The sequence below is a fragment of the Mobula hypostoma genome, chromosome 14 (assembly GCF_963921235.1).
Source record: "Mobula hypostoma chromosome 14, sMobHyp1.1, whole genome shotgun sequence".
In the NCBI taxonomy this organism is placed as follows: Eukaryota; Metazoa; Chordata; class Chondrichthyes; order Myliobatiformes; family Myliobatidae; genus Mobula; species Mobula hypostoma.
The window spans coordinates 30,954,223-30,981,352 of record NC_086110.1 but is presented as its reverse complement, the minus strand read 5'-3'; the positions used below and the strand labels follow the sequence as shown (position 1 = coordinate 30,981,352).

Here is a 27,130-nt window from a genome sequence, read left to right as displayed (position 1 = left end):
CTGTGAAATAAAATTCAAGAACTCAGTCTGATTCTCACAAATAAACACAATCGAGCTGCTTAAATTTTTTCCAATTTCTTCATTAAACAATTTAACAGCCTTCGCATGCACCCTTTGACTGTTCATTAAAGATCTGCCTGCAGCACCTTCAAATGAATGTCCGGTGCATCTCCAGTGGAGTCTTGTGAATTCAGGCCATGTGTTGTAATGTTGCACATATCACCTAATTTGAATGAGTCCTTCACAGTACACAGATCAAAAAGGAAAATCTGTCCAGTGAAGAACAAATGTTTTGCCAGCTGCACTATCTGAATAGAGAAATAAAACTATCAGCCAGTTTGTGCAGTGAGGTGTGACACTTCTTCTACTGAACATTATAAAAGCTTGCTGACATAGTCACAGCAGTTTATTCAACTGGTATCAGAAAGCTGAACAAATAACCAAAACTTCAAATATATTCAGTTGTTAGGGAGGTACCCAGATGAACCTTAAGTCTTCAAAATGCAGCAATGAGTGCCATGTTTTATGTTAAATGGATCCATTTCCCTTATCCAATTGTTTTTACAGTTATTACCAGGAGTCTTAATATTCAGAACATATTTTGTCCAAAGATGTGTTGATCAATTTTTAGACAATGTTAAACAACAGTAGAATCAACAGTTTAAAAGTGTTTTTATTACTTGACTGTAATGTAGATATTTACATGTGATTTTATAGATAGTTACCTTAATCTACCTTGAGCTCAAGAAGTATCTTTCCAACACACTTTTGACTGTTCACTAAAGACCACCTGCTACCACCCTGTTGTGAAGTGCTGTATATCTTCATTTGAGGCTAATGAGGTCCTGCCACATCTTCATATGCTGCATCTATAACCAAATATGAATTATGATTATGATTATGACACGCAGTCCCCTTTTATTGTCACTTAGTAATGCATGCATTAAGAAATGATAAAATGTTTTGCCAGAATGTTATCACGAAAAACACATGACAAACACATTGAATTAGTTGCATCTATAAATGTAAATCATCAAAAATAAGTAAATCATCATCAATAATAAGTACAAACTATCTCAATTATATTCCAAAATAGTAAATTTGGGAGAGTTGACTATGTGGGTGGGGGTGGGGGGGCGGCGGAGGGTATATAGCTGCTGATTGCCAGTAAGGTTTACACACCCCACCTTCCCAACCCTTAATATCATTAAACAAAAGCACGTGTGAAAATAATGGGAGAAGAAAGTGATTTGCAACACCAAATGCTATCAATAAAATTACATCAACTAGAAACTGGTAGAAAACTTTAACTTTCTCAGTTTCTTGTTATTCCTTTAATGTCAGTTTTACTGAAGCCCACAAAAAGACTTTCACTTTTTCTATTTCTTTACTGTACCCTTGACAAGCTCCAATGAAAAGAACAAATAGGGAACTAAACTATTCAAGTTACATAAACATTCTTCTTGAACCTATGTTTCACTTGTTTATTTCATTTTCCTCTGCATTTAAATATATTTCTGTGCCTCTGACTCTCCCTACATTATATCCATATTTATTTCTATTACTATTTTAAATACAAGTAATACATTTGTATTAAGTTTGTTTTGTCTACTACTCTGACACTTCAAATGATATTTTCTTTTGGTGTTTTAGGACAAGAAAAATCATTCCAGCTGCAGAGGAAAGGTTTATGCATGCAAAATTTTAAACAACTCTCAACACTCATCTGTGCATAACTATATTTTTATTTTGAATGAATAGAAATGTACAAGGGAAAAAATGCAATATCTCCAAAATTAAATTGCTTGAATTCAAATTCAATCCATTCATTTCAACAAATATAAAATAACTTAAGCAATCAACCTTTTCTCAGAAAAAGCACAAAACCTCTTAATGCATATAATATCAAACAATGCCCTGAAATAACCAGATAGGCATAGCTCAGGAGAGAGATTACAGCTCATTGAGTTATCCAGCGAGTAATATGCTTGTAGATTTCCCAGGTAACCTTTCCAAGCTTTCATTACAAGTCACAATGGTTGCTTTTGCATTGGATTTGAACCCACCACTTGATTTAAATAAAACAACTTTTATTACCCATATTCTGAACAACAGTAAAGGTGTTAGATAGTGCAAGTAAAGCTTTTAACCTGATTAGGACATTAATAGCACTGCTTCAATTTCCAAAAGACATACATAAATTACTAAACTGTTGTCAAAACATTTCTCAATCAATGCAATCTAAAACTATTGCAGGATGAAAGATTAGTCAAATGAGCAAGGCTTCCCAAGACCATTTATGAGTCTATTCGGAAATTGCTATGTGAATTGCTGTGTGCTCAAGATGTCAAGAAATGCAATGGCACTCACTTATCATCTGTAGATTGGCAACCTAATATTTTTTTCCCAGAAAAGTTAATCTAAATACAATTTATTTTAAAAGAGATGAACTCTTGTTCGTAGACCTTAATAATCCACAATGGTGCAGCTTTCTGAATTCTTATCTTATATTTAAAAGTACTTATTCTACTTCTACTTGTTATGTCTATTCTTTTTCCAGGTTTTCTGTTCAAGTGAGTAGTTTTATCTGAAAGGTCAATTCATTCAGCAGGGTACCAAACAGAATTGAATATAATTATCCCAATTTTAACTGTGTAGAATTCATGCTTGAATTCATTCAAAAAATAGGCTGCAATATAATTAACTCAGAGCTCAACCAAATCTATTGAGTCTGCCTCAGGTATCATACAGTTCTACTTACAATAGAACATTTTCATTTTAGGACATTGTACATATTAACCTAAGTCAGCATCCAATTACTTGGAATAAGTGAATTCTCTGTTTCAGGAATGTAATCTGAAAATGTTGTCATGCAATTTGAAGCAAAAGGGCTTTTTCATTAAGTTAACTCTCATGAAAGGGAAAACCTGTAGCTTATTTTAAAACCATTACCTTTAAACACAGGTGATTACAATTCCATTGTGCACCAAATTTTGTGAATACCGTCTGGTTTACTTTTAAATGTAATGTGAAGGGATGTGAGTTCTAAAAAACACTGAATTGTTGACTCTGAAATTAATGGACATACCAAAAGACATGCTATAGATGCGCTTGCTGGCAAAAAAAACAGGCACAAATTCCAGCTATACACCATAAAATGTAATATCGCCAAGAATTTAAAGATAATAAAAAATAGCAGTACAATAATGAGTAAAAATTTTACTAAATTTTATTTTACAAACCACCATAGACTATGATGTGTAAGAAAGATTTCTTCTTTACACTTTTAAATTTATAAAACAAATAGATTTGCCATTCAGAAACACTGAAAAAGTGATTACTTCACATTTTGAGGAAATTAATCAGCAGGTGCCAGACTTACCATGCGCTAAATACAAACAAGACAGAGTTCAGAAGCAGTGGAGGTGGTGGCCCTATTTGCTGAGGGAAAGGATGACTCTGTCATTGGCCATAGCAAACTGATGCATCAGGAGTGAAGTTGAAGTGGGCAGGGGCAAGTTAGATGATGGGAGCAATATTCTGTTCAAGTCCAAGTTCAATTGTCATTCAACCATACATGAATACAGCCAAATGAAACAGCATTCCTCTGGGTCCAAAGTGCCAACAGTCATACACAGCACAAGGCATATAGCACATATAATATTATCAGTTAACATACAGTAGCAAATAATAATCATCATCACACACGCAAGTCCCTGAGTGTCATGTCCTGTAGGTTGAAGGTGCATGGGGTGTTGTTGGCAAGAACAAGCCCCCAGCAGTCCGATCAGCAAGTGCCAGTGTAGCCGCAGATGAACACAATCCAGGAGCACACTTAGCAATCAAAACTAACAATGGGGTCTTTGATGGATCCCAATTCAGTTCAGTTGTGTGAAGACATTGTAATCCCAAGGAAAAGCTAAAGATAGTTACTCTCAGGATAACTTGTACTAATTTCCCTATAATGCTCTTAAAGGAATGTTACATAAGGAATGATGTCATCCTATATATAACTGACAAGGAAATTACTACAAGATTGCAAGAGTGAATCAAATTCCTGAAATGGTATGATTTGACCCAGGTAAGGTCCTAAGCACGTTGCACTCCATTGAGAACAAAATCTATTTTCAGATGCTCAACAATAAAAGGCAAATGAGCTATACATCTTGACTTCCAAGCCATGGTATACCATTTCATTAAGAAAGTGGATTTCCAAGGATTCACATGATATCTTGATTGAAATAAGACAGAAGGATTGGAATACAGTAGATTCCAATTAATTGGGCCACATCGGGAAAAGTACATTTTGGCCTAATTAAGTGGCTGTCCCAATTAGCCAAAGTTTCATGGATTTAGTTAGAAAGATATAAAAAAGACAAACAACCATTTAACTGAGTAACAAATTATGTATTTAAATGAAATATAAAACATATTAGAACACTATCAATACTATTACAGTGCTACAGAACTGTGTGTTAGTTTAGGATGGTGGTGAATATCGGTAGCTCAGGTTGAGGCATTTGATGTTGCAGTGTTCACTGAACTTGGCGATTAGCTTGCAGACGTTTCATCACCAGTCGAGGTGACATCCTCAGTGCACAGCTGCTGGTGTTTCTCTCCGGGATTGCTCCCGTTTGCTTGCTTCGGTCCCGACTGGCTACCCCTTCAGTTGACCTTTGAATTCTATTGGTTCGTGTTTCTTTGGCTTTTAGGGGTATGTAGATGGGGGTGTCTATTTTGAGAGACTTGTTTATGGAGTTATCAGAAGAGAACTTGTACTTAACCAAGCATAAATAAAGCAGAATTTTCTATATATACATACGCAGTTTCTGGGTTACACGAAGGTTCTGTTCCTAAGTCAGTATGTCAGGAAAATCTGTTTTCTGAAACAATCCACATCAAGTTGCTCTATATACATTAGCTTTAATTCTTTCATTTCTTTAAATAATTATCATTACATTACCCCTAATTAAACTAATAGAATATATACTATATCCAGCCATTAATGAATACCATGAAACATTGCATCATTATTATTATTATTAGCTTGAAAAATGCTTTAAAAATATATGGGAAAATTTGTGTAAAGTCAGATTTGTGTGAGGTAATTTGTAACTCGAGAAGCCCCTGTGGTAAATATGATACTTCTTTTAAAATGAATTTTGAATGTAAGAAATAAAAAACAAAGAAATGGTAGTCCAAAAATAATTCTTGCTAATGCAGACAGGGTGTCTCCTCAGAGAAAGATGCAAATAATTGAAATCACTAGGCTTCTTTGAAAAACTTGTTAGCAGTCTCCTGAGCAGCATAGCTAGCATCGTCCAGGGAAAAGTACATACATGCACATAAAGACTCGTGTTTTTTTAATTTTTATTTGTTCATTTGTACTAGCTAGACCTTATTATATTGTCCATCAGTAAATGCCCCTGAAATGAATTGCTCACTAGGTGATTTCAGAAGGCAATTGAGAATCAACCATATTGGTAGGCTTGATACATGAACTGGCCAGTCAGGGTATGGTTCACATCCCTGAAAATACCAGTGAACTGGATGAGGCCATAAGGCACTGATGCTTGACTCCACATGAGGACCTGGGTGTCATGTATGGTGCAACAGCACTCTGGGGAGCTACTGAGGTGCAGCAGGAAGATCAAGAGGTGAGACTGGAGACAAATCACTTAGAATGACAAGTCAAAAAGGAAACTTACAGCAAGGACAGCAGTATCTTAGACTCCTTGAAGCTGCCCAAGTAAGGTCATGCACTAACATCAAATCAGGTTTGGTTAAATTTGATTCCAGTATTTGAGACCTGAGCTATTCACAAGGTTCAAAGTAAATTTTATTATCAGAGTACATAAATGTCTCCACATACAACCCTAAGATTCATTTTCTTGCAGGCATACTCAGCAAATCTAGAGAACAGTAATTATAACAGGATCAATGAAAGATCAACCAGAAGACAACAAACTGTGTCAATGCAAATATAAATAAGTAGCAATAAATAATGATAACATGAAATAACAAGATAAAGAGTCCTTAAAGTGAGATCATAGACTGTGGGACACACTCATCTACAGCCATGGTAGTCTTCTGTGCAAACAGTGTCAGCCCAGTATTTCAAAGTGGTAAACATCAACATACATGACAAGAGGCCTAGATGCTTCCAATCGTAAAGAGGACCTGGAGCAAATATCTGAAAAATTATACATCATATGCACAAAATCCCCGACTGCCTTTAGCACTTTTGCTCTAAAAAAATAGCAGATAAAAACTTGCAACTGCAGGAAAATTTCTAGCCCAAGATCTTACATAATTAATATAAGCAAAGGGTAAATTTTAAAACTGGATTTATGGAAACAATTTTCATTAAAACGCATCAGAAATGTTCTCCACTCAAGAAATACCAAGAATAACTGAGGTTTAAAAGTTGGCCTCCTTTATTGTTTAATTTCAGAGAAGGCATTTTGCTTTTCCAGATGGGGAAGATAAATAAAAAAATATTTGGTGGCAAGACGGACTTAAAAGTTGAAAAGAAGTGTACCTTCTCTTTCCTATAATTTAATCAACACAAAAATTGAATGTATAGTCCCAATATTGACTTTTTTTTGCTTCATTGGTGCAAAAGGTACCAGCGGAAAATATCCTTAGTTATATTTTCTTTTTGCATACCTAAGCTTGAAATATTTCATGGCAAGCAATAAACTATGGAGATTTTATTATAAACTATGCACTTGTCTCCAATTACATACATACCTCAGACCAGTTCAGATTAAGGATACTAAATACCATTAATTTTGACGAAGAATAGTAGAGGAGATTTACTGACCTTGATGGGTGGCCTATTTGAAAGAAGGGGCTTTTCATTTACAGCGTAACATAAGATATCATCTTCCCATGTGTAAGAATGATCGTAGTATTAATACAATGTGTTTTTATTGCTTTTTAATTGAAATGCAAATTCTGGGAACACTGTGACCCAATTTACTTGTTGGAAAAAGGGCAGAATTCTCATTTTCCAGATATTTGAAATTTACTCCCAGTCATTATCATCCAACATTCTCGCAATAATGACAATGATAAAGAACTTTAAATGGTACTGGCATTTAGCAACGTGCTTGAGAAAGCTACATTCTATTTTACAAAGCACATTTTCACTGAGACATAAATTTCATCTTTCAAACAGTGCCTCTTGTTAATTAGCAAGAGGAAAATACCAGTACCCGAAAAGCTCTATAACATTCTCATTGCACATTGTTTTTAGAATTCAAAATGCAAGATCATTATTGGAAGGAACCTTTCATATTTTGGTTAGAGGTCTCTAATTTCCATGACCAAAAATAACTCTGTAGTACTATCACTAATCATAAATCATTTAAAATATATATGCCAGACTAGGTTTCTGGTAGACTAGGAATAATAACATACTTCGCGAACACGAGGAAATCTGCAGATGCTGGAATTTCAAGCAACACACATCAAAGTTGCTGGTGAGCGCAGCAGGCCAGGCAGCATCTCTAGGAAGCGATACAGTCGACGTTTCAGGCCGAGACCCGACGAAGGGTCTCAGCCCGAAACGTCGACTGTATCTCTTCCTAGAGATGCTGCCTGGCCTGCTGGGCTCATCAGCAACTTTTATGTGTGTTGCTTGATAATAATATACTTGTCTGTACTGATTTACCCAATACCAAAACATTTTGCAGAAATCAAGATAACTCAGTCTTCACGGATAAATCTGGACAGCAAAGTGATAACAGCATGTGCGAATATCATAATGGGTAACATTAAAAGGTTTACCAATTTAAAAGTGTGTGTCAATTAGGCAAGGTGGTATATCAATAATAGAACTGTATTCTGTGCAATCCATAATCTCATGATATGCGACATCCTTCTACCATTTACTGTGTCAATATCAATTCACATGACTAACCTTAGATTGATGTGGAGGAACAAAGTAGGAGTAGAAATGTGAAAAGCTAAAAATTTAGTGAAGTTACAAGACAGGGTTCCAATCATGCTGAACCACAAAAAAAGCATGCTATTGGCACAGTTAAAAGTAGATCTTTTGCTAAAAGTAGATGATCAATTCAAGGTCATGACTATAACTATTCAGCCAGTATTGTTTATTCTATCTGCTATTAAAACAGTGAAGTGTACAAAGCAACACACACAAAATGTTGGAGGAGCTCAGCAAGTCAGGCAACATCTATTGAAATGAATAAACAGTTGACGCCTCAGGCCAAGGCCCTGCATCGGGGAGCTTGGGCCTTTCTAAAGGTTTGGTCAAGACCAGTGTTCCAGAGATAATCAAGCTCTCTCTACCTGCTCCACAATAGATAGATTGCATGAATCTACCCAACAAAAGTAGAACATTCCTCAGGCAATAACTTGCAAAGTAAGTTCCACTTAATTGGTTTAACTAGGGCGATTCAGTTCCAAACTTTGTCTATGTGTAGCATTAAAAGCCTCCATTAGCTTAATTCTGGAACATTGCTGAAGTATATTCTCAGCACACCAGCACCCCAACATGCATATCAGAATCAGGATTATTATCACCGGCATGTGTCGTGAAATTTGTTAACTTAGCAGCAGCAGTTCAATGCAATGCATAATATAGAAGAAGAAGAAAAAGATTAATAAATAAGTAAATCAATTGTAAGACATGTATACTGAATAGATTAAAAATCATGCAAAAACAGAAATAATATATATTTTAAAAAGTGAGGTAGTGTTCACGGGGTCAATGTCCATTTAGGAATTGGACAGCAAAGGGGACGAGCTGTTCCTGAATCACTGAGTGTGTGCCTTCAGGCTTCTGTACCTCCTACCTGATGGTAACAGTGAAAGACGGGGATGTCCTGGGTGCTGGAGGTCCTTATTAATGGATGCTACCTTTCTGAGATACCGCTCCTTGAAGATGTCTTGGGTATTTTGTAGGCTAGTACCCAAGATGGAGCTGATTAGATTTACAATCTTCTGCAGCTTCTTTCGGTCCTGTGCAGTAGCCCCCCCCCACCCCACCAATATCAGACAATGATACAGTGTATCAGAATGCTCTCCATGGTACATCTGTAAAAGTTTTTGAGAGTTTTTGTTTACATTCCAAATCTCTTCAAACTCCAAGTGAAGTATAGTTGCTGTCTTGCCTTCTTTATAACTGCATTGATATGTTGGGACCAGGTTAGGTCCTCCGAGATCTTGACACCCAGGAACTTGAAACTGCTCACTCTTTCCACTTCTGATCCCTCTATGAGGATTGGTATGTGTTCCTTCATCTTACCCTTCCTGAAGTCCACAATCAGCTCTTTTGTCTTACCAACATTGAGTGCCAGGTTGTTGCTGCAGCACCATTCCACTAGTTGGCATATCTCACTCCCGTACACCTTCTCGTCACCATCCAAAATTCTACCAACAACGGTTATATCGTTAGCAAATTTATAGATGGTATTTGAGCTATGCCTAGTCACACAGTCATGGGTATAGACAGAGTAGAGCAGTGGGCTAAGCACACACCCTTGAGGTGCACCAGTGTTGATCGTCAGCTAGGAGGAGATATTATCACAAATCTGCACAGACTGTGGTCTTCCGGTTTGGAAGTTAAGGATCCAATTGCAGAGGAAGTACAGAGGCCCAGGTTCTGTAACTTGTCAATCAGGATTGTGGGAATAATGGTGTTAAATGCTGAGCTATAGTCAATGAACAGCATCCTGACATAGATGTTTGTATTGTCCAGGTGATCTAAGGCCGTGTGACGAGCCATTGAGATTGCATCTGTTGTTGACTTATTGTGGTGATAGGCAAATTGCAATGGGTCCAGGTCCTTGCTGAGGCAGGAGTTCAGTCTAGTCATGACCAACCTCTCTATAGGTCTGAGTGTAGGTGCTACTGGGCAATAGTCATTTAGGTAACTCATATTATTCTTTTTAGGCATTGGTATAATTGTTGCCTTTTTGAAGCAAGTGGGAACATCTGCCCGTAGCAGTGAGTGGTTGAAAATGTCCTTGAATACTCCCACCAGTTGGTTGGCACAAGTTTTCAGAGCCTTACCAGGTACTCCATCGGGACCTTCCACCTTGCGAGGATTCACCCTCTTTAAAGATATCCTAATATCGGCCTATGAGACACAGATCACAGGGTCACCGGGTGCAGCAGGGATCTTCACAGCTGTAGTTGTATTCTCCCTTTCAAAGCAGGCAAAGATGGTGTTGAGTTCATCTGGAAGTGAAGCATTGCTCATGAAGGTCATGAATGGTGGCCATTGAAAAGTTTATGAGGAATTTTTGAAAGTTGATCAGCAGCGCCTGTGGATAATCATATTTTACATTCTTGTTCAATGATCTACCATCAGAATGGGCCACTCAAATAGGGCCATGTGCAGAATATTTTAGCCCTACCTTTGTAAATCTATCTCTAACCAGGTCCCCAGTCATAGGCCTGCACCTAAACAAAATGAAAGCAGTTTGTTTGATATTCTCCACACATTTAATGTCTCATATTTCTATCAAGATGCTCACTATTATATCCGGACTGGATTACAACATAAAATCCACCCACCCAACTCCCTACAGCACCTGATCAAAATTGCCAATTCCAGACACATAACACTCAGGCATGAGTTGCCCTCTACACCATCCCAGACTAACGCTCCAACCCACCCGTCCCTCATTTCCCCACTACTCTGATGAAGAGGTCCTTACAATGCCAAAGACAAAGTAGCTCTGAAGTAGTTACAAGAGAAGGCAGTGTAGGATTTACTTTTGATGCAGAGGGTAGCAGACACCAGCAGAATCAACAAACTCATTCGTAAGGCCAGTGATGTTGTGGGGATGGCACTGGACTCTCTGACGGTGGTGTCATTCCTGCCTGCGGCCATCAAACTTTACAACTCCTCCCTTGGAGGGTCAGTCACCCTGAGCCAATAGGCTGGTCCTGGACTTATTTCCTGGCATAATTTATATATTATTATTTAATTATTTATGGTTTTATATTGCTGTATTTATACTCTACTCTTGGTTGGTGCAACTGTAACGAAACCCAATTTCCCTCGGGATCAATAAAGTATGACTATATGAAGAATGATGAGAGAAACTAATGAAAGATGTCTGATTACTGTTAGGTCACCAGGAGAAGATGGGATTGAAAGATATGCATCTGAGACAGTCATGGTGTGACGTAGATTTCTGAATCTCTGTGAGATCCTCTTGTGTAGTTGAAGATCAGTAGAGATGAAGAGTTTAAAGTGATAATCATGTATTTAAAAAAAAGCCTGAGATATCTCAGATTAGTGGGCAGATCTGGTAGAGGTTTGGGGCTTGATAAGATCCAATGTGTAGTTAGATCATTTACTCACAAATAACAGAATGGATGGGTAATTATAAAATTTGTGTTCCACTTCATCAATAAGCAGTGAATGTTATCTACATGAACTTCGGCAAGGCATTTGACAAGGTCCCAGGTGAGAGATTGGTCAAGAAGGTTCAATACTTGGCATTCAAGACGAGGTAGTAAACTGGACTAGATATTGGGTTTACAGGAGAAGCTGGAGAGTGATAATAGCTGGATGACTCTCTGACTGGAGGCCTGCGCTAGTGGTGTGCCACAGGGATTGGTGCTGGGTCCATTCCGGTTTGCCATCTATATCAACAATCTGGGTGATAATGTGGTTTATTGAATCAGCAAATTGGCATATGATACCAAGATCGCGGGTGTTGTGTACAGTGAGGAAGACTATCAAAGCTTGTAGCAGGATCTGGGTCAGCTGAAAAAAAATAGCAGATGGGACTTAATGCAGACAAGTGTGAAGTGGAGCACTTTGGGGGCGACCAACCAGGGTAGATCTTACACCATGAGTGGTAGGGCACTGAGGCATGCAGTAGAACAAAGGGATCTGGGAATACAAGTTCATAATTCATTGAATGTGTTGGCACCAGTAGATAGGGTCATAAAGAAAGCTTTTGGCATATTGGCCTTCACAGATCAAAGTCTTGAGTACAGGAGATGTGAATGTTGTGTTGAAGTTGTATAAGGCATTGATGAGGCCTAATTCAGAGGATTATGTACAGTTTTTTGTCACCTGTCTACAGGAAAGATGTAAATAAGTTTGAAAAGGTACAGAGAAAATTTACAAGGATGTTACTAGGACTGGAGGAACTGAATTGTAAGGAAAGATTTAATAGGTCAGAACTTTATTACCTAGAACATAGAGGATTGAGGGCAGATTTAATAGAAGCATGAAGGGTATAGACAGGATAAATACAAGCAAGCTTTTTCACTGAGGTTGGGTGAGACTATAACCAGAGGTCATGGGTTAAGGGGGAACGGTGAAATGTTTAAGTGGAACATGAGGGAAATAGTCTTCACTTAGAGGGTGGTGAGATTGTGGAATGAGTTGTGGTGGATGCGATTTTGATTTCAACGTTTAAGAGAAGTTTGGATAGGTACGTGTTTGCGAGGGGTATGGAGGGCTAAGTTCCGGGTGCAGTTCGAAGGGTCTAGGCAGGTTAAATTGTTCAGCATGGACTAGATAGGCTGAATTGCTTGTTTCTGTGCAGTAGTTTTCTATGACTCAATGACTAAGAACTCAAAGAAGACTGAATTTGGAAACTATAAATCCATTTCCCTTTAAACACGACAGGGGTGTAAACTGAACAGATGGTTCATAGAACATAATGTCATAGAGCACAGATTAAACAGAGATGTGAACATGTGATAACTGTAACAATTGAATTTATGAAGTGTGAAAATATACTCTTTAGTATAGTTTAAGGGCTGGAATGTTGATCAAAGTGAAAATGTCCAGTGCGTTAAACACACAGCGTCAAAAAGGGTGAAATAACTGTTGCTACAAACATGATTTTATCATTGATTAACCTCCAAGAAAACAAAATGAAATCACTGTGGGTATTAATGAACATAATGAAGCAATATTTATGAATGTAATGACCTGGCAAGTAGCCAGCATCAAGTCTACTTCATTTCATACATTTTAGCACTGACAAAGATAAAAACTAAAATGAGTAAATTATAATTAACGCTGTTTCTGAATTTACGAAAAAATTTTAACAATGCCTCAATTTATTCTGTTCCACTGCAAATAAAATATGCTGGGCTGCAAAACATATTATAATTTTGATTTTGATTTTATTTTGTTTCTGTCAAAGTGAACTGAAGGGCAAGACTTGAGTATAAAGTTTTCTGTTATTCTTCAGTCCTATTTCAGTGTCACGTTGTTTCTATGTATTATCGAATATCTTTAAATAAAGCTGAATATTAATCTGCATGTACAGAATAATGGCATCTCACAGAAATGTTAATGACCTAATAGGCAACCCAATCAAAATAATGCACAACTAACTGCACATACAATGTATTATGACAAATGTTCAATTTCAGAACAAACGTACTGCATTAGATAACAGGCTCACAATAACACCTTGACAACAATAATATCTACCTCAGGCTGCAGTTTATTGATTACAGTTCAACTTTCAATACCATCATACCCTCAGTACTAATCAACAAGCTCCAATACCTGGGCCTCTGTACCTCCCTCTGCAAATGGATCCTTGACCTCCTCATCGGAAGACCACAGTCAGAGTGGATCAGAAATAACATCTCCTCGCTGACTATCAACACTGGCACACCTCAAAGGTGTGTGCTTAGCCACTGCTCCACTCTCTCTACACCCACGACTATGTGGCTAAGTGTAGCTCAAACACTATAAATTTGCCAATGAAGACAACTGTTGTTGGCAGAATTTCAGATAGTGACGAGGAGACGTACAGGAGTGAGATAGATCAGCTGGTTGAGTGGTGTCACAGCAATAACCTTGCACTCAACATAAGTTAGAACAAGAAACTACTTGAGGATTTTAGGAAGGGGAAGTCGAGGGAGCACCGATCTTCATCCAACAATCAGCAGTGGAATGGGTGAGCAGTTTCATGCTCCTCGGTGTCAACATCTCTGAAGATTTATTCTGGGCCTAACATATTGATGCAATTACAAAGAAGGCACGACAGCAGTTATACTTCATTAGGAGTTTGAGGAGAGCTGGTATGTCACCAAAGACTCTTTCTTTCTTTTTCAATCTCTTTATTGATTTTAGAATATATAAACAAAACATAGCAATGATACAAATAATAGGAGATAAACTGTTACACTTACAAACAGTAATTGTAAAATCCAATATTAAAATTTGACAAAGCTCCCAATCATGTAAAACTAACAACGGATAAAACAGATCAAAAAAAAACTAAAAAAAAACATGAAAAAGAAAAAAAACCAAAACCAAAAAGAAAACCCCAACCCAAAAGAAAGACAAAATTAATCAACTAAACTAAAAGACTTGGGCAAATCTAAGAACTTAAAAATGAAAAAGAAGAAAACCTCAGTGCCAACGACTCCATCCCCCTCCAACAACAATACAGAGAAATAGAATAGGTTTGGAAATAAAGATATTACATTAAGTGAAAATGCTGAATGAATGGCCTCCAAGTTTTTTCAAACTTGATGGAAGGGTCATAAACTGCACTTCTAATTTTCTCCAAATTCAAACACAGCATAGTTTGTGAAAACCAATGAAATACTTTAGGAGGATTAATCTCTTTCCAATTCAATAAAACAGACCTTCTGGCCATTAAAGTAAGAAATGCAATCATTCTTCGTGATGAAGAGGTTAAATTATTTAAATCTATCATTGGTAGTCCAAAAATAGCAGTAATTGGATGCGGTTGTAAGTCTATATTTAGGACCGTTGAAATAATATCAAAAATATCTTTCAAAATATTTCTGCAACAGGGGACATGACCAAAACATGTGGGTTAGAGAAGCTATCTCGGAATGACATCTGTCACATATTGGATTAATATAAGAGTAATAACGAGATAGTTTATCTTTGGACATATGAGGCCTGTGCACTACTTTAAACTGTATCAACCTGTGTTTAGCACATACAGAGGATGAATTCACCAAATGGAGAATTTTGTCCCATTTTTCAGTCGGTATAGTAATCTCAAGTTCTCTTTCCCAGTCAGCTTTAATTTTTTTAGAAGCATCAGGACATAGATTCATAATTATATTATATATAATTGCTACAACACTTTTCTGAGAGAGATTTAAATCTAAAATTTTTTCCAAAATATCCGTTGGATATGGATGTGGGAAATTAGGGGAAACAGTAATTAAAAAGTTCCTAATCTGTAAATATCTGAAAAAATGAGATCTGGGTAAGTTATATTTATTAGAAAGTTGATCAAAAGACATAAAACAATTATCCATAAATAACTCGCGAAAAGATATTATACCTTTAATTTTCCAATCAGAGTAGGTTTGATCCATCATGGAAGGTTGAAAAAAAAGTTTGACAAGATAGGGCTTGCTAGGATAAATTGATTAAACCCAAAAAATCTTCGAAATTGAAACCATATACGTAAAGTATGCTTAACTATTGGGTTATTCATTTGTTTATATAATTTAAAAGAAATAAAAGGAAGTGAAGTTCCTAAAACCGAACCCAAGGAAAGCCCTTGTAATGAATTAGATTCAAGATTTACCCAGTTAGGGTTTAAAGATACATCCAGATCTCATAACCAAAATTTTAAATATCGAATATTAATTGCCCAATAATAGAATCTAAAATTCGGGAGGGCAAGCCCTCCCTCCTTTTTAGACTTCTGTAAATACCTTTTACCTAACCTAGGATTTTTATTCTGCCAAATATATGAGGAAATTTTTGAGTCTACATTATCAAAAAAAGATTTTGGGATGAAAATTGGGACTGATTGGAATATATACAAAAATTTAGACAAAATGATCATCTTAATAGCATTAATCCGACCAATCAAAGACAAAGAGATTGGCGACCATTTGGTAAATAACAGTTTAATCTGATCAATTAAAGGTAAAAAATTAGCTTTAAATAAATCTTTATACTTTTTCGTAATTGTTACCCCTAAATATATAAATGAATCATTAACCAGTTTAAATGGTAAAAATCGATAAATAGGTACATGCTTATTTAAAGGGAATAATTCACTCTTATTAAGATTCAATTTATAACCAGAGAAGTTACTAAATTGAGCTAACAAATCAAAAATAGCAGGAATTGACTTCTCCGGGTTAGAGATATATAGCAGCAAATCATCTGCATACAATGATAACTTATGTATTTCGTTCCCACGGGTAATACCAACAATATTTGGCGAGTTACGAATAGCAATTGCTAAAGGTTCAAGAGCAATATTAAATAGCAAAGGACTAAGGGGGCAACCTTGCCTAGTGCCACGAAAAAGACGAGAAAAGGGAGATCTATAATTATTTGTACAAACCGAGGCTACCGGGGAGTAATATAACAATTTAATCCAAGATATAAATGTCAAATTAAAATTAAATTTCTCAAGAACATTAAATAAATAAGGCCATTCGACTCTGTCAAAAGCTTTCTCAGCATCTAAAGAGATAATACATTCCGGGGTGGTAAATGAAGGGGTATAAACAATATTCATTAACCTCCTAATATTAAAGGATGAATAGTGATTCTTAATGAATCCAGTTTGATCCATAGAAATAATTTGAGGTAACACCTTCTCCAATCTAGTTGCTAGAATTTTTGAAAAAATTCTAGCAACTAGATTGGAGAAGGTGTCACCAAAGACTCTTGCAATTTTTTACAGATGTACTGTGGAGATCATTCTAACTGGTTGCATCACTGTCTGGAAAATCCTGCATCACGGACACAAGCCTCCTCAGAATCAAGGACATCTCCAAAAAGCAATACCTCAATAAGTCAGCATCCATCACTAAGGACCTTCATCACCCAGGACATGTCCTCTTCTCATTGCTACCATCAAGGAGGAGGTACAGGAGCCTGAAGACATATACTCAGCACTTAAGGAACAGCTTCTTTCCTCTACCATCAGATTTCTGAATGGGCAATGAACCCATGTACACTTCCTTCACTACTTTTTTGTATTTTTGCACAACTTATTTATTTTTGTATATATATTTCTTACCATAATTTATGTTTTTATTATATATTGTTATGAACTGCTGCTGCAAAGCAACGAAGTTTACAACATATGTTGGTGATATTCTGCTTCTGATTCTGAATAACCTTCAATTCTATAGGTTTCGCTAGAAATAAAAATAGCTGAGTATTTTTGAAATGAAGTGTAATGACATGAGGTGACATCAAGTATAAATAAAAGATTGTAGCACTTAATGACAAGTGTTTAAAAGTATTGATCTCATTCAATGGAGCTTTAAATCTGATAAAAATTTTGGTTGAGTCTTCTAAGTAAGTGCAATTAGAGAAAGTAGAGAAAAGATCATCATGATTAGTAAGTTTGCAGACAACATGAGAATTGGTGGAGATTTGGATAGTGAGGAAGGTTGTTAAATGAGACAGTAGGATTTTGATCAGTTGGAAATTTGGGTGGAGAAATGGAAGATGCAGTTTTTATCCAGACAAGTGGAAGGCATTTCATTTTGGGAGGTCAAACGAAGAGCAAAATATATAGTAAATAGCAGATGGGGAAGTGATGTTACAGCTGTATAAAATTTGAGCTTGTCCACACTTGGAGTATGTATTGTGTACAGGACTGTTTGCCCAATTTAGGAAGGATGTGGAGGTGTGGAGAGGGTGCAGAACAGGTTCACTGGATTGTTGCCTAGATTATACTGTAAAGTATTAGCTTAAGGACAGGTTGGATAAATTTGAATTGTTTTCACTGGAATGTTGGAGGCTGAATGGTGTTTAGAATCATGGGAGGCACAGATTGGGTAGATAAAAGTCTTTTTTCCCAGGATGAACAGGTCATCTATTAGAGTGCATAGATTTAAGATTTAAGATTTGAGGGGAAAGTATAAAGGAGATTTGTGAGGCAATTTGTTTTAATAGATTGCTAGATGCCTGCAATGTACTGCTAGGGGAAGTGGTGAAATGGGATATGACAGTGATGATTAAGAGATGATTAGACAGAGATTAGGGTATATGGACTTTGAGCAGGTGAACAGGATTAATTTAGATTGCCATTATAGTGAGCCGAAGGGCCTGTTCCCATGCTGTATTGTTCTATGTTATCAGTTTTGGCTAAATTGGCATTTTAACAGGGTGAAGTGAAAAAGCCTGGAAATGAAAAAGAAAGATAAATAAAGATTAGGTTTATTTGTCACACTTACATTGAAACATAGAGTGAAATGCATCACTTATGTCAAATCAAATCAGTGAGCATTGTGCTGGGCAGCCCGCATGTGTTGCCACACTTCCAGTGCCAACATAGCCTGCTCACAACTCACTAGCTCTAATGGTACATGTTTGGAATACGGGAGGAAACCAGATCACTTGGAGGAAACCGCGTGGTCATGGGGAGAATATACAAATGCTATACAGACAGTGGCAGGAACTAAACCCCGATCTTACACCTGAAGTTGTAACTGCATTGCACTAACTGCTACAGTACGTTACTGTACCATGCTAAATTACCTTCTCACGGAAAGCACAGAAAAGCTGCTTTCAAAAATATGTTAAATGAAGACATGGAAATTCTCAGCTGACTGGGTAGCCTCTGTGGAGAGAGAAAGTGAGTTAATTATTAATTTTTTGAACTGATTATCCTTTAACAGTCATCTTTCTGGCAGTAAAACTTACTGTCATCATCAGTGTAGATTTTGTATTGATCTGCTGCAGGTTCTCAGAACTGCTGACATGTAGCCTCACAGATGTGACCTGACCTGTGCAGCAAGCTCTTTAACAGGCATACAGTACTGTTAGTACACTGAACGTTTCTTCAAATACAGGAGAGTATTGCTACTGAATAACTTGGAAGGATTAATGAAGGAATGTGCTGCCAGGAAAATCAGAGAGATTTGACACATTGGTGTCCTGCAGGAAGAATGTTCTTTCTACATAGGTAACCTTCCAAGGCTACATCCAAGCACTCCTGACAGGGTGTTGCCATGAGTGTGGCATATGGATGCCTATGCGTTAGGGAAGCACAAAATGCAGCCAAATCCCCTTGCTCCTACAGACTGTAGAAAGTCTTCCTCTATGAATATCAAGTGTTAGTAACCTTTCTCAAGCTGCAGTAAGAAATGAACTGAGAAGTGGTGAAAATCAGTGGCAGCAAACTGGAATGATCCTGAATCCATGAACCTGAGTGATATGACCTTAATCCCCCTGGGCAAACAGTCCAGGCACATTTGAGGATGGATTTATGGTTGCACATTACAGTAACAAGATTACAATTTGAGTTCTGGTCCTTTAAAATTGCGTGTTTTTCCAAGAGAAACTGTAAAACCTGGTTGTTCTGTGATAAATAGACAGTGTTATTTTTTGCATCAGTGAATTTCATAATTCACACAAACACATTTTGCTTGCTGCATAAGTGTTGACACTATTTGAAATTACTGTTGGTGATGGGGGGGCGCATTGAAAAGAAAAGATATTAGGGTCAAATGAATATCTGGCATAAAGTCAGAAGCTGAATTTCCCAATAGGCACGAAGACACCCAGAAACGTGTGCAATATTACTTTTCAAGTTAAGCTAGGCTTTAACTACACAACACCTGTGTTTTTGAAGTTGTGCAAAAGAATTTCTTCTCAAAAGTTTGCATTTACCCATCCAACTCTGGTTGATCATTTCCATAGTTTATAAACTAAGGAATGTTGTTTCAATTTGTTCACTTAATGAAGGAATGTGCTGCCAGGAAAATCAGAGAGATTTGACACATTGGTGTCCTGGGAATATTTTTTATTTGTGTTGATCATTCCCATAACTATGGCAAGCTTGTGCAGTGCACTTCATAAACCCAGGTATGAAAGTCAAATTTTCTCTAATAAACTCAAAGCCAATAATAATCTCTCTAAGTTAACAATGCAGCCCATCATATAAAATCTAGAAACTCACTGTGTTATATTTGTAGTAAAAAGTCTCTTGAAGTACTTATGTCTTACATTTACTTACAGTTTAAACACACCATTTATTTCCATTTCCAAAAGACATTCCTGCAAAAATAAAGTCAAGTTTAGCCAACTCTGCGACAAGCAAACAATGCACGAACCTTGAAATAATAATAAATAGTAGTAGCTAGGAAATTACTATTATAATCTGCAAATTGTTTTCCAGTCATCAGTCCGGCGAAACAATATTTTGTTTTTGCTAGAACGCCTTTTAAAAATAGGAATGATACAATCAAGCTAACTTATCATTATTCTTTGGCAAATTTTACTGCTAACATGCAAGCCTGACATTTCACTTCTGTCAATGTAGGTAACAGTATAAACAAAGTGATTGTACTCCTAAATTTCTCATCTTACTTAATGCTTATTCTAACCTATAATAATTAGACTTGCATTGCTTTGGTGTTCAATGCACAAGATGAATTATTGTTCAGCATTATAACAGAAAATATAACAAAATATATGCCCTACACAATCAGCAGGGTAGCTGTAGAATTCAAAGAGTGAAATACTTTAGATATTTTCTTATAATATTGGATGATGTTTATAATACTCAGAGACTGATACTTCTATGAGCATGCGTTAAACACAATTCTCTGGTTTACTTTACCAGTAATTAAAACTAAAATAGCTGAATTATGGCACCATCAAAGCAGAACATTGAAAATATTCCCCAAATTATTTCTTTCAAAAAATTATATTCTTTTGCAGTAAGGATCAGGAACTGAGAAATTGTTCTATGGAATGCAAGAATATGGCTTCACATCTGCGATGTACAACAAAGTGAATGTTTGTATCTCCTCATCAAGAGTAAAATAGCTCCAACAGTGAGGATGAAAGCAACAAACTAAACACTGCAAGTTATTATATATTTGGGGCCTGCAGCAGTCCCTCAGTTTGCACTCCTATTTGGGATATATTTTAACAATGAAATGTGAAATAGGAAAGAAAGGACTATCTTATCTTAAAAGGGACAATTTCAAGTAGATGAAGGTTATTTTTCTGTCACAATACAAAATAAATTAATCAACCCAAAACAATTCTCATTAAGCTTTTTTATAATACGGCATCCTTTATCAACAATAAACAGTAATTTAATCTAAAGTAGCTATTTAAGAATTACAGGCAGATTTGGAAGTTTGGTTGATTGCCGAGCTTGACAAAATGTTTGCAGAAGTTTTGGCTCCAATTGACAAGCCATCATCAGTGCGCAGTTGAAGATGTTGTTTCCTTAGAATTCCGGCTTATATACTCCTCTGGGGTCCGAGTGGATATTGATTAGATGGCATGATCTGGTTGGCTGATTCACAACACTGTGAACAGTTTAGTAGTAGGAGATTCTGATTGGCTAGCTTCGAGGGAGGTCCGTTGGCGAGTCGTTGATTGTTGACGACGTTGTTTCTCCGTAAGCGTTCATATACTGGATCTATGTCGATGCGTTTGTTGAAGGAACCACGCTTTGAGAAATTCTCGTCCCTTTCTTGTTCTTGCTTGAGACAAGACTCTGGCTGTCATCTAGTTGAAATGATGATACTAGTGAGAGTGCCTCGTGCCTTCTGCTCACTAGCTGATGCTTGTGATGCCTGGTCGATAGTTTTCTTTCTGTTGGACCAACGTAGTACTCGTCACAGTCACTATACTGGATTTTGTACAGACATAATAATAAAAAATGTCTGAATCATAGACAAGATGATAAGAATTATAAAATATTCTGACAATCCAGATATATCTGATAAAACATACCATTTACAATTTAATAAATATATTAACATATGTGACATAATATAATCAGATTCAGATTTATTATAACTGGCATATATTGTGCAATTTGTTAATTTTATGGCCGCAGTGCAATGAAATAGATGATAAATAAAAAGAGAAAATAAACCTGAGTCACATTAAGTGTATATATGTCTATTAAATAGTTGTTAAAATAAGTAGCGAAAAAAAGAAATAAAAAAGTAGTGAGGTAGTGTTCACAGGTTCAATGTTCACTTAGAAACTGGATGGTAGAGGGAAGAAGCTAGTTCCTGAATCACTGAGGGCGTAGCTTCGGTGTTCTGTACCTCGTTCCTGACAGTAACAGTGAGAAGACAGCATGTTCTGGCTGGTAGGAATCCCTAATGATGGACACCACCTTCCTAAGGTACCGCTCCTTGAAGATATCTTGGATGCTATGGAGGCTGGTACCCAAGATGGAGCCGGCTGAGTTTCCAAGTTTCTGCAACTTATTTCGATCCAAATCAGAATGTAATGTTCTCTGATTTCAAAGAATGAAGTGGTGCTCAATCTTTTTAAGGTTGAATGGTAGGAAGGGAACAAAGTTAAAAAGGAAACTGCCAGAGGACTTCTGGTAAAGGTGAGAGGAGAAAAGTTTAGAAGAGATGTCAGAGGCAGTTTTCTTTTTGCATGGAGCGTGCTGGTTATCTGGGAAACACTGCCGGGGAGGAGGTGGGGTCACGGTGGGAGGGGTTAGCAGAGGCTAATACAATAGGGGCATTTAAAAGTCTCTTGGAGATGCACATGGATGTAAGAAAAAGGAGGGATATGGGTTGTGACAGAAGGAAGGGTGATCGTGACGTATGATTATATACTGTAGGCCAGCACAATGTGGGCCAAAGCACCTATAGTGTGCTATACTGTTCTACGTTCTAATAAATAAAATTCATTTAAAATAACATTAAAAATGTGATAATAAAAAGAAATTGTTGATTATTAAAGGTCCAGACGTTAAATATTCTGGACTAGGTAAAATAATCGAAGGAACAACAAAACTCTGTTGTGACTGATAGAATTCTCAGCAAGCTTCAAAATCCGTATCACATGAATTAAATGCCATAATCAAATTGTTTGTACAACCATTTAGCATCTTATTTCCTAACCCTGCAAGCTGAGACAGGGAATCACTTTCCGATACTACAAGTAAGAATCACAGCCATAACGAAGGATTAAGAGAATATTGATAGCTCATGACAAGCTGCTTCCTGAAAAATGTTAGCTGGTCAAGTAGCATCAGTCATTAAAATATATGAGTGCTATTCAATTTAATCTGGTGCCTTTTGTGCATTCATTTAGTAAAGTCACAGCATAAATGTGTAATTAATGCATTTTGTTGCAGATGTGTTTTTAGCTAGATTTTGTTTTAAATTAAACAATTGGAGATGGTGTACATGGAGTATTACAACAGAAATGCTCATGAAATGCAAACACAATGTGACAACAAAAATAACTATAAAAGGGATAAAGTTACATTCTGCTATTCAATTGAACAAAATATTACTGCAAGTTTCTGTACTGAAACTTCCCATCACTTTGCTCATATTGAATGATATGAAAATTAGTTGGTGCTGCCTTTGAGGAAATTGGCCAATAACTGCAAACTGGCCATGAGTAAATGCACTGTGTTCTCATTGCTAAATTCATTTTTATTCTATTTGTCAGTACTTGGATATCGATCGGTATCTAGTTTTATCACTAACGACACACAACAGTCAGGGGCAAAAAAGCTCACCCACAAACATTGTCAGATGCAAAAGAAACAAAATGGACTAATAATGACATTACATTTATTCAACATATTTGTTTTGATATCTCTTGCATAAGCAGTTTTTAATGATGGTGATTTTAATAGATTTTTAAAACAATCATTTAAAATATTTAAAAAATACTAATCACTGTTCCACATTTTGTACCCAAATGCATATCAAATTTAATGTTAAATAATGCTAATTTTTCTTTAGTTATTCCATTCTCCAGGTGCAGTAGTGTATATTGTGTTTAGTGAGACCAGAAAGAATAGTCTTGCAACTAAATTATGGATTTACACACAAAGCAGTAGCCTTCTTATAGCAACTTGATGTGTACCCATTTCAGTAGCACCTGTTGAGAAAAACCTTTATTAAAAGCAATGCATTCATGTAAAAAGATCTGGTTGAATTAATTTTGATTGCTCCACAAAACTCCTGCTCTGAATTACAAATGAGGGTCTCTGATGTGGCCTGGAACTATCAGGGGAAAAGCTGGTCTGAATGAAGATTTGATTCTACGGGAGTAATATAATCTCTGCAGTGACATTAAAACACAGCACTGGTCACACTGGTCTAGATCTCCCTGCTGAACAGATTGCATTGCATTGGTTTAAATTACCAGGTGTTTTTTTTTATTTCCAAGAGGGAAAGGACAATTATCTTGGTTAAAAATCTCGAATAAAATAAAGAAGAGTTTTGTTAAAAAAAGGAACATGATATTTTTCATTTGGAAAGCATGGATATATTGTATTTTCTCTGTCTACTTTTTCTTATTGGTTATAAATTACAGAATGTGATGAAAGGTCAACATTGCTAGATGTCAACAAATGCAATACAAAGGATAAGTGGAATTCTGCTATAAACAGTTTGCAACTTTATCATTACTTCTGTAAAAAACACAAAAATACTCTATGTTTGAATATCAGTAAGAATTATTTTGTTACGCTTTAATTTTTTAAATCATTACTTCCAGTGCTTAGTTCATGAAAAACTTCAAATAGTAATAATTCTTCATAAGACTTCAAAACCCTAATGCATGAAGTCTAGGGGGTTACTTCAAAATACAGTACGTGTATTTTATTTTTCGGCTATATTTCTGTGAATCAATCTGTTTATTAATTTCTTTATATTATAATTCTATTCTATTAAAATATAATGTTTCAGTTTATAATTATGAATTACTTGATTAATAGATATACTAAAATTAGCTGGGAAAACTGAATAACCTTGATAAAGTGATTATACATTCTACTCAGAAAGTCAGAATTTTACAGTAATTTCTGAGTTAAGTCCATTCTTATTTATAAAATTAACTTGGGCAAAACAAGCATACAACACAATTATCATGTTCCAAATGGCTAGTGTGGGATGTTAGTATAGTTCTGTTATGATTTTCAGAAAGAGGCAATGTGCCAACAAACCTGAGCTTTGCTTCTGAGATTTTCCAAGGGAATAAGCTTTCTCCTGCTTGACCTCTGAATACAAGTTAATTTTAAATGCCAAGAGAATGAAGAATTCTCCATCAATTCTGCGTTAAAATTAAAAAGACTTCGAAGAAATTTTATGCCGAAAGAGTTTATCGAGTGAGTTGAGATTTTTTTTATTCAATCTGCAGTCTGTGCTAAGCTACAGTAACTGATCTGTCCTGTGCTATCAATGTATTTCAAGATCCCGGGCAAGGGCGTGGGGAGAAATTGGGAAGTTTCCATATCTGTGGCTCTACTTTTGGAGATGTATGTGGATGTAAAAAGAGAAAGCTTGACTATATTATCAATCAAGGTCTGTGTAGGTGCAAATATTTAGAACAATCCTAATGCATGAATGTGCAGCTAGAGAATGCCATGCATGACCACACATGCAGTTGTATCACTGTATGGATCCAACATCAGGAAAAGTACAGAGATAAAAATAATAGATGAATTACAAACTTAGTGTCAGATCTTTTAAACTCAGCTTTGCCTGTACTGGAGTGGCTGGAAATCAATTTGGTTAAAGATTACCTGTTTATAGTGGTTTCATATTACTCTCCTAACTTGGATTTGGGTCTCCTGGCACAACAATTACAATGTAGTTTTCAGCCATTCACTGATGGAGTCTCTTTACGTCACTGCAAACTATTCAGTTTAACTGACACACCAGGGACCAGGAAGAGACTACATATGACTACAAGTGAAAGGACGTATTTAAAATAGTCTTTTTTCCCTCAATGCTATTTCATGTATTTGTTGAGAATGGGTATCTCAATAAAGCATTCACAAGTGCTACCAGTCTATCCTTCAAGATAAAATCTGAAGCTAAGCTTACCCATCTGTTTTAAACTTTTATGGAACATTGCATGAAGGCCACAGAAGTATTTTCTTTGAATACTTTGCAAGATGATCCCCATATCCTTACTTTTTGAAGCTTTTAACTATTTAAGCTATTAAGTAGAAATTACCCATGTTCAACAAAACAAACACTGTTAACAAAGTTTTTTGGGAGGTAAGGCAGATTCACTATGATACTTCTTCCTCAACTTTCAAATCAGACAACGCTTTTTCTTCTACCTCATTCAGCACATGTTCTCATCACAATACTTACAAGCATACAGATTACGTGTAGAAGGCCACTCGGCCCCTTCAGCCTTCCCTGCCATTGAATGAGATCACAGCTGATCTGATTGCAACTTTAATTAGGCATTCCTATCTAAGTACAGAAAACTTTTACTCCTTTCCTTATCACTCAATAGCTTACATATGCCTTAATCAAAGACTGATCTCACCCCTAGTTGAGCCAAAAATTTCCTAACAGTCATGACTTAGTGTGAAGATTTGCTTGGCAGGTTTAAACTAATCTGGGGGTGCAATCAGTGTGGTAGACGAGGAAGTTATGGCCAATAAAAAAGTTAAAGCAAGTAAGTCTAGTAGGCAGGGGCAGCACAAGGAGTGAAGAAATTGTGATAAACTAAATTGCTTTTATTTTAATACAAAAGACCTGACAGACAAGGGAGATGAGCTCAGGGAAGGATAGGCACATGGACTATGATATTATACAATAGCTATTATATGTTTGAATGATGGGTAGGACTGACAGTTCCAGGGTAGCAATTGTTAGGGAGTATACTGGAGTTAGGTTATACAGCAAAATATTAACTTCAGCAACCAATCTTTAGACCTGAACATGGACTGTAGATTAAATTTAAAATGCACCCGTGTGTTTCGTGGAGCTGTAGACACCAGTTATTGAAAACCAGACAATGCTGATTAACATTCATTTTGAGTGTCTGAAGTGTGGGTGCAAAGAAGATGGTGTGAAAATTATATGTAATTCAAAGGAAGCATTGTAGATATGTTGTAACTATGGAATTGTCCTTTGATCTTTAGCATATAAAATGTCATGTAATATTGAGCTGAAGAGGCCTCTTCCTCCTAAACATTCATCAAGCAATTGTCTAAACACAAAGTGACAAAGCGAAACAAGTAAGATACCATTATCTTTTTTAGTTCTGACTTTATTAGTTGACTTTAGTCAAACTAGTGGTTTTGGTGATGCTGATGTTAAACGATCTTTTACATTCTTCTTTAAAGTTGGAGGCAACCTAATTCCTAGCCTTCCAAAGGATGGCTGGCCTTTGACTCTCCTAACAGTAGTATTGTATTTATACACATTC

General features: G+C 36.4%; 1 long non-coding RNA gene across 1 annotated transcript in view; it reads right to left on the bottom strand.

Moving 5' to 3' along the window:
- The window catches only part of LOC134356178 (uncharacterized), a 113,372-nt gene that overhangs the window by 30,738 nt on the left and 55,504 nt on the right, over positions 1-27,130 (bottom strand). The window contains exon 2 of the long non-coding RNA XR_010020299.1: positions 726-869. This is a non-coding gene — a long non-coding RNA (uncharacterized LOC134356178). The remainder of the gene's footprint in view (positions 1-725; positions 870-27,130) is intronic.